Consider the following 14983-nt stretch of genomic DNA (forward strand, 5'->3'; position numbering starts at 1 on the left):
GGTGGCCGCGCGTGGTTGCCCGCTCGCCGCACCGCAGCAAGCTGCACCGACCATGCCACGGGCACGGGAGTCCACACACCCGACTGCCCCAGCAGAGCGGGGCGTGGGCGTCCCGGGCGGGTGAGCCGGAGCAGAGCGGGTGGCGGCAGCTGCCCCGCCCATCGGGCCGTGCGCCCCGCCCACGCGTGCGGGGAGGAGCCGGAGCGGAGTGGGGAGGAGAGGTCGGGCGGTCCCGGAGCGCAGAGAGACCGGCTCCTTGGCTGCGGCGGAGGCGGCAGTGGCAGCGGCGGGTGAGTGAGTGCCAAGCGATCGCCGGGAACCGGGCCGCGGGGACCCAAACAGGACGGGACGGGGCGCCGCCACTTCGGGGCCACGAGCGGGTCCCGAGAGTCGATTGCGGGCTGGAGCGAGGGAGCGAAGGAAGGAAGCGCGGGCTGCGGGCACCCCGGGCACCCTGGGCCGCGGGAGGGGAGTGGGAGCGAGGCCCGCCGCGGCCCACAGACGCGAGAGCCCGGGACACGAGCGACCCCCGAGGCTGTGTCTCTGCTGCCACCCAGCCCGACTTGGACCCGCCGGCGGGAGGTCACCGGGAGTCACTGCCCAGCTCGCGACTGTGCGGGAGGAGCGGCTCGGGGCGGCCACGCATGCCCCTCCTCTCCCCGCGCGGGTCTCCGGACGCGCGTGGGCTGGCAGCCTCGGTGCTCAATCCGCACAGAAGGGTGGCGGCGGGGAAGGAGAGGATCGTGGAGAGACCTCGGGTGACACTCCACGAGGGACCCAGCGAGGGTGACTCAAACAGGAAGGTCGGAGTTCATACTTGAGCCCTGCGTGATTTATTTCTTTTTTAAATGTAGCGCCGTACGCTTAGCCTGTGGGTTAGAGAAACTCGTTTTTATTTTAGTAAGGGCCTGCCAATTAAACCTCCTTTTAAGACGCCATTGCTATTGTCTGCTGACACTCATTTATCCTGGCTGTGGATATCTTGTAAACTTGACTTAAATCATTCATAACTTTCTCAAATGGAGCCGTGATTCTTGTTAAACTTTAAGCAACTGGAAATCAGCTGGAAGGATCTGCCGAGGCCTGTGGTCTCGTGGTCCTATGCGGGCGTGGCTGTGCACAAACAAGTGGGTAGGAAAGGAAGCAGCCCCATGCCTGTGCTGGAGGGGAGGTCTATGCCCATGTGCCAGGGCACGTTTAACCGCGGCTCCCAGTGGAAACACTGGGGATGTCTTAGGCCTTGTTGGACAGACTTCACATGATTCGCCTCATTCCGGTCAGTTATTTCCTCTCCCCCTCGGCTGTCTTTGGACACTGTTTATATTTCCTGGGGCGGTCGTAGCGTCTCCTGAATAGATTGTCTATAATGAATCTTTCGGATGTTGTCAGAGCCAGGCTCTGTGTCTGTGTGTTCTCAATTTTTAAAGCAATAGCTTGGGTTTGTTTTTAGAATGCTGGTCACCCTGCTGCACCAGTGCTTGGCACTTCAGACCATGGATGTAAATTACCACTGGATACAAGCCCTTTCCCAGGGAACGGGGAAAACAGGCCCCTCTAAAATGGTGGAGTTAAATCTACTGTTGTCAAGCAGTCACTTTCAAGTAAGGAGGTTCCCCGTGTTTTAGAGCAAAAAATGTATATGTCAGAAGACCATTTTTCCAGTAAATAAACTCATGGTTCTCACATATTTTAAATTTCTCTTTATTTTTGCGTGTTTCATACATGTGTACCCCCTTACTCTCTTTCAGCCTCCTCCCACTGACCACCCCTTCCTCTCAACCACATTTTCAAAAGCGATCAATTGCTGATTGCTAAGTGGAGTTTTAGATAAAATGTTCCTTAGCAGTCAACTAAACACCAGAAAGCTGTGGGTCAAGGCCAGTGAATGCTGAACAGTAGCTAAGGCGACGCGTTTGTATTCAACACAAGCGTTTGTATTCTGTTCTGCTAGGTGTAGAACCCCAGGACGGTGCACAGCACTTAGATTTGTATAGAACTGTGTGAAAACGAGGGTTTGTGCCTCACAAGAGACGGCAAGTGTGGTATGGAAAGGCAGTGTACTCACCTGTGCAGAAAGTTCTGAGCTTATTTGAAAGACAAATTCTCGTGACGGTTGGGTTACTGTTGTCACTTGTCACAGAGCATGCCTGGTGATTTGGTTGTGAGAGTGAAGGGCTTCAGAATAAAAGAGAACTCCAGAAAAGTTAGCTATGACATCTCTTACCATGCTGGGTTTTCATCAGGTGGCTTTTTTGTTATTGTTGTGTGTTTGTTTGTTCCATTTTAGTATAAGCCTTACCTAGAAGGTCAATTCTAGAAGCAATTTTTTCTGAGCCCTGACTGGAAAAAGAAGCGGTTTCACAGAGGCTTACTGTGTAGGATTTCTTGTTAGGCCAGCATGAGAATAGTATGTAGCCCTTTTCAGTCTGGCTTATAAAATAGGAGTAATAGTGGTCTCGATTTCTAGGGTGTCGATGAAAGTGTTGCAGCTAGTCTTTGGAAAACACAGTCTGAAACTAACCTATGGTAAGTGCTTAGAATGGCCACTTTTTCTTTTTTAATCTAATTTACTCAGCAGGATACTGGGTAAATTATGATAACTAGAATCTTCTGGAAATGCCAGTTATCACAGTTTTAAGTTCCAAAGAATGATGAATGTTGGCATGGTAACTCAGGAGCATCTGTAATCTTATTGGCAAAAAGGAGGCAGGAGAATTGCTGTGAGTTCACACCCAGTCTAGACAACATAGTAAGTTACAGGCTATCCTAGACTAGAGCAAGATCTTGCTCAAATAATTAGAAAGTTGACCAGATATTTGTGTGTGTGTGTGTGCGTGTAAATATGTTTTAAGCTTGTCCTGTTTCTGCCATAGTAGTACAAATAATAATGATTGATGGATCAATAATTTTCATATGCTTTTGGTGTTGTTAAATGCATACTATTTTAGGGCTAGACAATTAGAAACATAAGTTAATTTTTAAATTTAAAAAGAGTTTTTATTTCAAATAGTTATATTTATTAACCTTGGATAGGAAATGAAGTCAAAAACAGAAGCGGCATTTGTCTTTAACTAAGTATGACTTTTAAAGTCTGAAGAGATGTGATCCAAGAGTATGTTGATGTTTGCTCTTGTGTGCATGACTGTCCAAGGCCAGCAGATAAACCATGAAGAAGTGGGGACTAATTGTGTTTATTTTTGTCACAGTGCTTGGTTAGTTACTTCAGGGAATGAACTCATGAAGTCACTAAATCAGTTGCTAAAATTTGCAAAATTGAAAAAAGTTTTTACTTTAAAAACAACCCCCCCCAAGCACCTGCTTTTTCTTTAATACTTATCAGATGCATAGTGTCAAATTAGTCCGGGTTGTAGCTCATGTCAGTGGTAGTGACACGGAGATACTAGTTTATAATGATTTCAGTATAAAGGGTACAGTGTTCATTATGAATTGTTTGGGGCCCGTGACACTGTGCCCTGTTGTAGTGAAAGACTTGATTGAATAAATTATTGTTTGCTTTTATCCCTAGAACATTACAACATAATGATGGGTTGATGATCATGTTTTATTCCTAGGTGTGTAGATCAGATGAGTTGGTCAACTTCTCTGTGCTTTTATTACGGTTGTGAGGAAAAAATAAATTTGTCTACATAGACCTTGTGGAACATTGCCTGACATATAGACTATATTCAATAAGTGTTAATATTAATACGTTTTTGTACAGATAATGAATGTGTATTACTTTTAAAACAGGAAAATGACCTTACAAAATTTTCATATTTCTCTCAAATCCAAAAAGGCTATTATTATTCAAAACATCCTGCCAAGTTGTACTTAGAAAATAAGAGACTATGCAGTGATTAGGCAATAGTGTTAGGTCTCTTAAATATGAAATTGGTTGTGTTATCAACCTATTCAGCAAATGGATTTTAGATCTTAATTTTATTTTCCTTTCTAATTGGTAATTCATGCGTGAAGTCTTTTAGGTTGCACAGTTGGAAGACAGGTACAAATATAGCACATTACTGACAATGGCAGCTCGATGTATATTTTTGAAAAGGCTTGAAGGAAATCCAGACAAATGATGCCTCCTTTTTCTCCCAGTAAGCATGCACATATAACAAATCATCTGTGATAGTTGCTCAAAATAAATTCTGCTCTATAACCACATTTAGCAGAATGTTGTTGTCCCGGGGGGGAAAAAAAAACAACAACTTTTGTGACATATGAATGCCATCAAATTAAGTGTCCAAGTCTTTGCAGTAAATGGGAAGCCCTTCAAAAGATTTTAGGTTTATCTTCATAAGAGATACTCTGTGTGTGTGTGTGTGTGTGTGTGTGTGTGTGTGTGTGTGTGTGTATACATGCTTGTGCGTGTTACTGGTGATTGAATCAAGGCCTTATATATGCTAGATGGTTCTGTATACTACTACCCAGTCATGGGCCTTGTACTGCTACCTCCCAAGTACTGGGGTGATGGATCTCTGCTGCCCTAAGAGAGATAAGAAAGAGCTGCATATACACCAAGTCTGAATTCACAGAAGTTGGTACCTTCTACATCCAGGTCTTCTGCCTTGACAAGCTGCATCTATAGAGCACCTCCAGTCTGTCCTGAATGACAGGAATGAGGAAGGAAACAGGAACACTGGATAAACAAAATATTGTGTTTCTTGCCGTTGGCTATACACCCTGGGCCCTTTCTAGATCTTTTCTGAGTCCAGAGCTTGCTCAGTTCTCACCAAGGTCCACACGAATCTAGCGTTCCTTAAGTGTCCAAACCTCCTGTGGTAGAGCAATTTCCCCCAGAGTTGCCGTAATCCCATATCTGATTCAGCACTTTGCCAAGAGTCGTAGGAGAGACCCATACAGGTGAAGGAGAGAGCAGAGGACTTAATGGCGTGTGTGTGTGTGTGTGTGTTTACATTGGTAAGATGTAAATCAAGTCAAGATGGGGGGACATCTTACACGAGAGAGACTAGCAACCAGAAAAGAATTATGGGAGCCTCACCAGTGGGGCTCGCTGCCTCTTCAGCGGTTGCAGTTAGTGCCCCATATAACATCTGAGACTCAGCACGCCCGAGGTACAATCACAAGCTAGTCTTTCTGAGGCCTGTGAAGCTGTCTTCCCACAATTCCCAGCTGAAGTTTTGGCTGGGCAGGAAAGAAAATTGGCCAGCAAAGTCCCAGTGCAGAGCAGCTCCTGCCAGCAGGTGCATGGCACCCTACATTTTCTCCCAGAGGCAGGGGAGCAGTAGGCCAGCAGCTTGGAGCTGGGCAGAGGGTGGAGGTGATTTAGCTCAAGATGACTTCCAGCTGGATTCTTTCATGTGTGCCAAATCTCTCCTGAAAATCATTTCTAGTGTCACTTAAATGTTTGGTTTGTCGTGGCAGGTTTTATTGGGGGTCATAAAAATGCTTAGCTCCAGTGTCTGGTTGCTGTCCTAGCGCAGGGAGGGATTTTTTTTTTTTTGTCTTTTTTTAATAGGTCTGTATTTCCGAAGGTTACTGAACAATGAGAGAATGTTGCAGGCCTTTCAGACTTGATATTTTGAGCTGCTCCGAAGGTTGTAGCTAAAAGAATTCCATTTCTGGGTCTGTCTGAATGAGTCAGTTGTTAAGAACTTCTGCCTTTCACATTTGTTGATTTTAAGTTTGTGACTTTGGGGCCAGGGATTCAGAAATTCGTATATTCTGTATCCTTCCTTGCAGAATAGTCTGTTGTCTGGCATTCCTCTTGCAGGCAAGGTCATTTGGCTGAGAAGTGTGAGCCCAGGTTGGATTTGAGTGGCTATGGTCACCAGTGTTCACTGAAGCGTGGGCTTCATTGCTGTCATCTCACGGGAGTTTTCTCTGGAGAGCTTTCATTCAGCACGGTTGTGTGCAAGCCCCCTTGGGACAGTCACGGGGACACTTCACTGACTGAGATCTGTGCATTTCCATTGAGCTGTCGATGCTGCTGGCCAAGATATCCCTGAGCACCGGACACTAAGCCATTAGTTCCCACTGGAGTACACTGTCTCAGTTCTCAAATTCATGGTAACTTCAGATTTCGTTCCCAGAATCTCTAGCAAATTAGGAAAAAAAAAATAGACCAAACTGGGCATGACGGTATAATACCCACATTCCAGCACTTAAGGGGCAGAGGCAAAAGGATGGCTAGAAAATTGAAATCAGCCCTGTCTCCATAGTGATTTCCAGGCTTGGCAGGGCTGCACAATGAGACCCTGAATCCAAAACAAACCTCCACACACCATTAAAACAAAAGAAAGCAGAAACGGCAACAGGACAAAGCCATGTCCTGGCGCAGGGCTGCTCTTCTAGGATGGAGAGGTATCACTTTCCAGTCCACTTGGGGGTTTTGGCTAGTGGTGATGGGCTTTGTTCTCCTAAGTGGATAAGTGCAGTGCCTGGCAAGAGCTCTGCCTCTCAGAGCCTGTTTAGTTACAACAACCTTCTAAGTGCTCTGAGCTGTAGAGTGTGGCACATAGTAGGAGCTTAACAGATGCCGGGGGAATGAAGAAATAAGGCTATGGTCCCTGAATGTGTACCAGCAAGGTAAGAGAGCCACTGTCTTTTTTTTTTTTTTTTCAAACCATTTACTTGCTGGGAAGACGCTGTCAGTGGTACACAGATCCTCTAATGACTCTCGGTCTTGGGTCTTGGATTCATCATGCTAAAGGCTTGGGTGTCCTTGACATTGTCTAGCGTTGATGGCACAGTAGTATTCCAGGGATCACCTAACACTTTCTGAACTGGGGACAGCTCATACGTTCCTCTGCAATAATTTCTGCCCCTAAAGCACCCCAGTGTATGTCTGACACAGGGAATGGAGTCCTGTGAACTGCTGGGGATGTGGAGAGGGAGGGATTCCTCTAAGGTGTTACAGATGTGGGCCTCCTCTTCGGGATAAGAGGGGGACTAGGGGAGCCTTTGGGACTGCGTCTTTCAGGAAAAGCCTCTTAATTTGGGAGAAAAGTGGGGAATGCTGGTGCCAGAGCCTCCAGAAGCTAGAAAGAATTTATCTGAGTTTCCCTTAGTGCTCACTGGCTCTTAACAGTTTCTCATTGAAGCAGCTTCTTCAGGTTTTGTGTCAGAGTTAGCTTCCTCTTTCTGCATGTTTCGGGAGGCATCTGAATAGCAGCTGGGGGCAGAGCCCTAACTGATGGGTCTAGCTGTCAGGCCTTGGTGTGTGAAGGAGAAGGGGCTGGTCAGTACTCTGCTCTTCATCTCTCTTGGTTTACAGACTGACCACCTTGTGAAAAGATGCCAGCACGTTCACATGTCTAAAGTACTGAATACCTTCCACTTTTAGTTTGGCTAAACGGAGTGAGTCGTCTTCCCTCGAACTTGGATTCCCAAAGCGGACATAGCAGATGACAATTCCTCATAAAAATTTCCTATGGACTTCCTTAGAGAGCAGACTCATCGGTTGCATCTCAATGTGATCTCAGTTTTTAAAATCCTGGGAAATTCCTGTGCTACGCATCTGCTTGTGTTTTGCTTCTTGTTTAACCTACTTACTCTCTGAACAGAATGCCTCAGCTACCACTTAATCCAGATTGCAAGCAAACACTCCTGGCATGCTCCCTGGGCAGCAGGGCTAGCTAGCTTTCTGCTTTGCCTCCCATTTCCCTATGACTTCCTTCAGGCTATAATACATTAACAGAGACTCCAGGCCACCCACACCCAGAAGGACAGAAGTCGCCCTGTCCATACTCACTGTGCTCACCAGCTGAACCCTGGACTGAGTTTCTTTGATTTAAGAGAGTTTGGCCTGTGAATTTATTGCCTACACGCAGGTCCCCTAGTCCCCTTCTCAGCTGAACTGCTTGAGTTGATTTTTTGTTTTGTTTTTCTAAGCTGATTATACCCCAGTTTTTATACCTTAGGTTGTCCTCCTAAGGACAACCTCTTCATTAATATTAACAATAATAATTTATTTGTATTCCCCAAGTTTAATATTCGTATTAGAAAGAAAAAATATTGAAACTTGCTTCCATCCTGTTCTAATATAGGCCTTTCCAATACCATCCACAGGTATTAGCTTGTAAATATAAGCTATTATGAACGTATATATTGTGTTTTTTCCATTCTTTCATACAGGTGTTTTCTATACTGTTTTAAATTAGCAGTATATAAACTGCCGTGGTGCATCAGTAAGTGCCTAAAAATGGCTTCTCTTTCAGTAGCCTCCATTTGCCATTGTGTGGATTTATCTCAGACCATTGTCTGCCCCCAGAGCTGTGGGTTGTATCTAATCCGTTGATCAGACGGTGCTTTGAAGATCACTTGTTTGTCATTCTGCTTACTAAGGACAGATTCTCAGAATCTGTGGTCTGCTGAACCACGGGGCTCAGGGACCACCTTGGGTAAGTATGGAATCAAATGCTCCACATAGCCCACCAGTAAGGGGAGTGACAGCTCTTCTCTAGTCTGCTAATCTGGGTGGTGAAAAATGACAATTTAAGAGTAGTGATTTTTTTTAATAAGTAGAAATGATGTGAAGTTTGAATTAACTGTGGGTCTTTTGGACAGTGTGTAGGCTGGTAGGTTCTCCTGTAGGCCTTTCTTTGTAATCTTTCTTCCTGTGTATAGTCTGTCAGAATTTCTTAAATATAGACTTAAGAATGAGGGCCTGGGTGGAGTGGGCTGCCAAATCATTAGTACAGAATCAAGGCAAGTACAAAGTAGGGTTTTGCTGCATTTGCTAATGTCAGAGTTACAGTCTTCAGCTAATGGTGTTATTAACTTGTGGTTTCTTCAAAGCCGTGAAAAAACTATCTTCTAGCCTAGAATTTTTCCTCCTTCTATTGCTACTACTATTACTACACACACACGCACACACAAAACATATACATGTACACACATAGCTGTGTGTGTGTGTAGGAAGATTGGAAAAGAGGTTTAAACATGTAGATTCCAATGATTTCCTGCAAAATCTTTTCAGAGGTCTAGAATTCTCCACATATTTGTGTCTCTGGAAAGGTTATACAGGTCAAATTTATTTGTTTCTTTGTTCTGTGTATTGGGCTGTTCTGTTTGATTTTTGCAACCAGCAAGTTATTCAGTCCTTCCTAGGAGAGGAAAGTAAAAATGGGTTAAGACTAGCAGTCTAAAAAGATGAGAGACCAGAGCTGAGTTCTGCTTTAGAGGTGCCCCTTTTAAAAAAATGGTTCTTATCTGTTTGTCTTTCCATCCATCCATCTGCCTGTCTATTTGTGTGATAGTGGCTGTGTGAGTGTATGTCATGTGTGCACCTTGAATCTTATGGAACTGGAATTACAAGTGATGGTGGACCCTCTGGTGTGGGAGCTGGGAACTGAACTCCCATCATCTGAAGATTCATCTTAACCCCTGAACCATCTCTCTAGTCTTGTGAGATCTTCTCTTTAGTCACAGTAACCTTTTTGGGTGTTGTTAATATAAAATTAAATTTCATTTTTTAAAAAGACGGAACTCTATTGAAAGAACGGGAATCTGATTTGGTAAAGAGAAAGCATGGTCCTTTTTTTTGTTTTAAAAATTCATAAAAGGCAGTCCTATATAAAGCTAGTTTACCACTACATAAAGGATAAGCCAGCCGGGCGTGGTGACACATGTCTGTAATCCTTCAGGAAGCTGAGGCAGGATGATCGTAAGTTCTTGGTTATCCAGGGCCACAAGAGAAATTGAAGCCACTGTGAGCTGTCAGCAAGACTGTTCTCAAAAACAAACAAGAAACCTCAGGCAATGCACTTCTTCCTCAGTGTCCCCACACTAGCAGTAGTGAGGAGTGGCCTGCGAAAAGATCTCTCTCTCTCTCTCTCTCTCTCCCTCCCTCCCTCCCTCTCTCTCTCTCTCTCTCTTTCTCTCTCTCCCTCTGTCTCTGTCTCTGTCTCTGTCTCTCTCTCTCACACACACACACACACGTTATGTATTTAATATGTGCTCTAGATGTTTAGCTTTTCTTCTAGTGCTTCCTGCAATGTGACATTCTATCTCTGTGACACTGATGTGCTCTATGGTGTCCCCTCCATAAGGAAAAGGATGTGGCCTATTTATCATCCCAGTAGCTAGAAGGATACTTGGCACCTTTGGGTGTCCAGTCCTTGGTAGATGAGTGTTTCTGAGTGTAAGTACCTGTGGGTGTTTGTGTTCAACTGTATCCGGGATCCCATGTTAGATGCTGGCCTGGGCAGCTGCACTGATCATCCTTTGGCCTTTATGGTGTATCCAACCCTTGGGAGCTTTGTGGAGAACTCAAGCCTGCAGTCGGAATTACCTAATGGCTTAAACGACGGTCCGTTTACAAAGCAGTTGTGTTTCAGCTCCTCTAAGATGCTATCAGTTGTGAAATACACCTCTGGACCACTAGGGAAAGAAAGGCTGTCAGTTAAACTGTATCAGACATCAGCATGAGACAGGTAGTCTGATGGCTGCTCTAACAGATTATCATAAACTGAGCTTAAGACAACCCAGATGCTTTCTCTCATGGTGTGATTAGTGTCTCGTTGTTGGCCAGCTTGGCTCTTATTGGAGGCTCTGGGAAGAATCCACCATAGGCCCTTTTGGGCTATTGGTAGACTTCAGTTCCTTGAAGTTGGTTTCTTGATGTCTCTCGTTGGGGCCACCCTCATTTCTTAGAGACTTTTCTGGTACTTGCCATTGGACTTGACACCTCAGACCTTCCATTAAGAAACCCTTTTTTTACTGGGACTTTCCCTGCCCGCCCTCCTGTTCCCTTTTCTCTAACTAGGGAAAATTCTCCATTTCTAAGGGTTATTTGGTTATGTTGAGTAGATTTGGTCCACCTGTAGCATACTTTCTTTGCTTAAGGCCTGAGGCAAAGTCTCTTTTGCCCTGAAGCAACATTCACAGGTTCCAGGGATGAGGACTTGAACATCTGGGGAGGAATGCTCCCTGAAGAATCATCCTAGTATCAGAAGTGGCAGATGACCGTCTCTGTGTCAGGTGTGCAGGAGTGACTGATTTGTCAAAGGTGCTGGGCATGTTAGAAAGCATGCAGAGTGTTAAGTACGCTGTTACCACTGTGGTCCCACTGTGCCTTTCCCCTTTAATCTCAATACCTTTGTCAAACCCTAGTTGAGAGCATATATTTTGCTGACAGTAAACTTGAAAACTTGACAGTAACAAAGGTTACTCCTAAGTGCCAGTGGTAGGCGTGTGCCAGGGCTCTTTCTTACTCCTTGTGGGAACCTGAGGAAGGGTACACCAGCTCCATTTACAGCGGAGGAAGTAGGTTTGGAAGGGTACAATAATCAGTGATAGTGACATTCCTGGTATGAATCCACATCTATAGGATTCTGAAGTTGGTATACTTTTTATGGGTCTGTTGCGTGGTTCACTGTCCCTGACAGTAGCATATGAATAGTGCCACTGGAGAAGGTGCTCTGCTAGCTATGGAGGAAAGTAAAGGGAGGAGACATTTTCCTCTGATGTCTCCCTTGTTCCTCTACTATCAAGTGTCTGTGACAAAGGCCCCAAGTTTTCATTCTGTGAAATACCCAAATGACCTTTCCAAGTCTGCAAAGCAGTTGCCTGTTCTGTAGGGATATGGTTTTAAACACGATATGAACAGTGCCTTAGTAAAACCACACTAACAGTACTGATTCACGTCAAGATAAGTACTGTGAAGGCCGGAGACCTGGGAGTGAGGGGTAAAAGAATAGAAGGGCTGCCTGAGTGAGGAACCTCAGGGAAGACCTCTGTGCAAAGTGGTGCTTCTGCCAAGACCTGGGTGAGCAAAAGGCAGCCTGAGTAACAGTAAGCTGGGGGCAGCTGAGCACAAAAAGAAGCTCTCTCTCTCTCTCTTTCTCTTCCCCTCTCCTTCCCTCCCTCCCTCCCTCCCTCCCTCTCCCTCCCTCCCTCCATCCTTTCTCTCTCTCTCTCTCTCTCTCTCTCCCTCCCTCTCCCTCTCCCTCTCCCTCTCCCTCTCCCTCTCTTTCTTTCGAGTGCAGGAGGAGAAGTCCAAAGAGCCTGGTGTCAAGATAGGGCTGAAGCTCATTGAGACTGCCAGCCCAGCATACACAAGGCTCTGGGTGCAATTATACCACCCAAGTGGTAGCTTGAATGAGAATGGCTCCTATAGACTCATGTTTGAATTCTTTGACCCCAGTTAGTGGAACTGTTTGGGATGGATTAGGGGGTGTGGCCTGTTGGAGACGGTGTTTGGGGTGAGGGTTCTGCGGTTTCAGAAGCCTATGCCAGTCCTGGTATCTTTCTCCCTGCCTGCTGCCTACGGGTCAGGACTAACCCTCCAGAACTGTAAATAAGCCCCCAATTCAGTGCTTTCTTTTGTAAGTTTCCTTGGTCATGAGGTCTCATCACAGCAAGAGAACAGTAATGAAGATACTGGGTTTAATGAAAAGGCCAACAAGGTTTCAATAAAGAAATCGCTGTTCACTGATAAACTATAGTGATCAGGGAGCCTATATCGGGGGCGTGAGCTATGTGTTACCAAAAGGGAGAAGTTTTTGAACTGTTTTACTCTTGCCTTTAAAACTATTTTAAATGTACCAAAAGAGAGTGTATGAGTAGAAGAGCAGTTTGTAGAGCCAGATAAGAAGAGGGGATACCTGAGCTCAAAAATCCTCAGGGATCCGGGCACAGATTTTGCCGAGAGAATTACTTTCAGGTAAACATTGTTGAAGCTGATCTCATTTCTCCCCATTGAGCCTGCTTTTCTTTTCGCCTCTTTCTAGGTCATTTCAGGACCTTCCCCTCCCTGCAGGGTGTCAGGCTCTAACTTCCGGGAGTTCTCTGCATCTCCTCTCTCCCTGCACCTCTTTCTGTCTCACACAACCCTGTCCGTGTAAAACAGAGGTGACCATCGCACCTAGCGCACAGGTAGACTGTAGATTTGAGAGGAGTTAGTAGTGAGATTTAGCAGGGCCTGCTGTACAGACTCCCCGAGACCATTACCAGCAAGCTGCCCTCTGTGGGGCAGGCTCAGCTGGTCTAGCCTGCTGCTTTCATATCAGCCTCACACAATCCTTCCAGCAGGCAACAAGGTAAATACAGAAATTGAGAAGATACAATTGGTAACCTCTGTAGCAGATTCACCAGCAGTTTTCAGCTGTGAAATCCAGTTTTTTTTTAAGAACTGGATGTGCATGTTGTCCAGCTTATAGGAATTAATTTTGATTGCATTTTACAAAAATATTCTTCCATAGTGAGTTGGAAATAATAAGCGGGTCTGTTCTGTGCCTTCTGGCTCGCTGGAGTTTATTCCACCTGCATTCTTAGCACCTATCACAAAGTTTGAGTACACGAGGATAGTGCATTGCTTTTGAGAAAGTTTTCCTTAAGTTAACCAAAGGGTTCCTGCCTCTTTGACCAGCCTAATTTCGTGGATTGTTGACCCATTAAAAAGATGCGTATGAAACACCTGTGTTTGTTTGATCTCCTCTGTCCTAAGTTAGGGGAGATGAGATCTAGAGTAAGGAGTGTAAGGACAGCACAGGGGAGACTGAGCCTGGAAACCGAGGGAGAGGCTGGGGAAGGGGTTGGAGGAGTCAGGAGTGCTTTTCCAGGTGAGGCAGAGGCAGAGTGATGGAAGATGCACATGCATGTCTTAGCGCGAAGCCAGTGCAAAAGCCCTGCTGTAACACGCTAGTCATGTGTGGACCCAGTGACTTCCTCCCTCACCTTGAGACCTTTCATTTGTGCCCCGAGGCTAGCAGCATCTGCCCCTCTCTAGATTGTCCTGAGTCTCATGGGGGGGGGGGGGAGGGTTGGGCACGCGCGAGCACCTGACATAGAATTTGTAAATTACTGAATGTGACTTTGGTCTGTTTTACATTTTCTCTTGTCATATTAATATTTTTTTCTAGTCTGTGTTTACTGTAGCAAGCTAGTCAACCAGTTTGCTAATGATTACCTTAGGCTAGGTAGTTTTGCCTATATTTCTTTCTTTCTTCTAGACTTCTTTTTATCTTGAATTCAGTGCATTTTTTTTATTAATCTTTCATTGCTATTGACAAGCTGTATTTGTAGAATATAAATCTATAGAATATAAAGATAAATTATAGTATCTAGAAGTTTCTGTCTAGAGAATTTGTATTAAATTAAAATTATAACATTATTTGATAAAAGTTTCAGGAAGAATTGGGTCAAAACATTAATTTCTACTTTACAGATAGAGAAATTGAGGCACTTCTAAATAACTAAAGTAATAAAACTAGCAAGTAAATGGCAGAGAGATTACAGCCCCATTCCTCTTCTTTTCCTGGCTTTGTATTGTCTTTTCCATTCAACCCCCAGAACTAGGAGCTTTGCAGAAGCTGGTTGGGCTCTGTCCCTCTTTGTCACCTGGCTTCACCCTGCCTGGGATGGCTGAGTGGGCAAGAGCCTGGCCTGAGGGAGAGCCTTAGGAAACACTGTCTCCCCACCCAGCTCCCTGCCTGCTGCCCTGAAGGTATTTATGGGTGTGAAGGTCCACCTGGAAACCCAGGGAGAGGCTGGGAAGGGTAGCCAGCTGCAGCTGCCAGAGAGTGGAGGAAGGGAGCTGAGCCGTGGTCCCTGAGAGTGAGAGATTTGTGTCTAGGAGGAGCCAGGTGGAGCTCTGGGGATGGGAAAGCCATGTTAAGAAGTCCAAAGGGCAGTGGATCCTGTCACAGCCGACTTGGTAGTACACAGCCGTTCTGACCCTTTCAAAGCAGTCCTTTTTACCTTCTGCTGGGAGGTGTGTTCTGTGCTTACTCACTCTGTGTTGTAATCAGCATTGTGTAGGCAGACAGAGGGAAACTTGCACACAGGAAAGGCTGACCTTAACCCTCTTGTCTTGAACAAAGTTTAGCGGTTTTAGTCTGTGTTCTTTTGAAAGTATTGGTTGGTTAGAAAGAAAACAATGCTTGGAGGGCCTGGGGTCTAACAGCTTTAAGGAAGCAGATGTTCCCAGGGTGTGAGACAGACACTTGTCTGGGTGGCAGGATCAGCTGGGAGGGGCTGAAAATCATAACACCAAGCCACACCCAGACCTGTGGAG

General features: G+C 45.4%; 1 protein-coding gene across 2 annotated transcripts in view; it reads left to right on the forward strand.

Annotated features, from left to right (window-relative positions):
• Positions 1-202: 202 nt before the first annotated feature.
• Positions 203-14983, forward strand: part of Gng12 (G protein subunit gamma 12) — a 110245-nt gene continuing 95464 nt past the window's right edge. For both annotated transcript variants that reach the window (XM_041632898.1, XM_041632890.1), the window contains exon 1: positions 203-290. The gene's annotated coding sequence lies outside the window, so the exon portion shown is untranslated. The remainder of the gene's footprint in view (positions 291-14983) is intronic.

This window comes from Microtus oregoni, unplaced genomic scaffold, assembly GCF_018167655.1.
Source record: "Microtus oregoni isolate MIOR12 unplaced genomic scaffold, Mior012 000002F_ref0000024, whole genome shotgun sequence".
In the NCBI taxonomy this organism is placed as follows: domain Eukaryota; kingdom Metazoa; phylum Chordata; class Mammalia; order Rodentia; family Cricetidae; genus Microtus; species Microtus oregoni.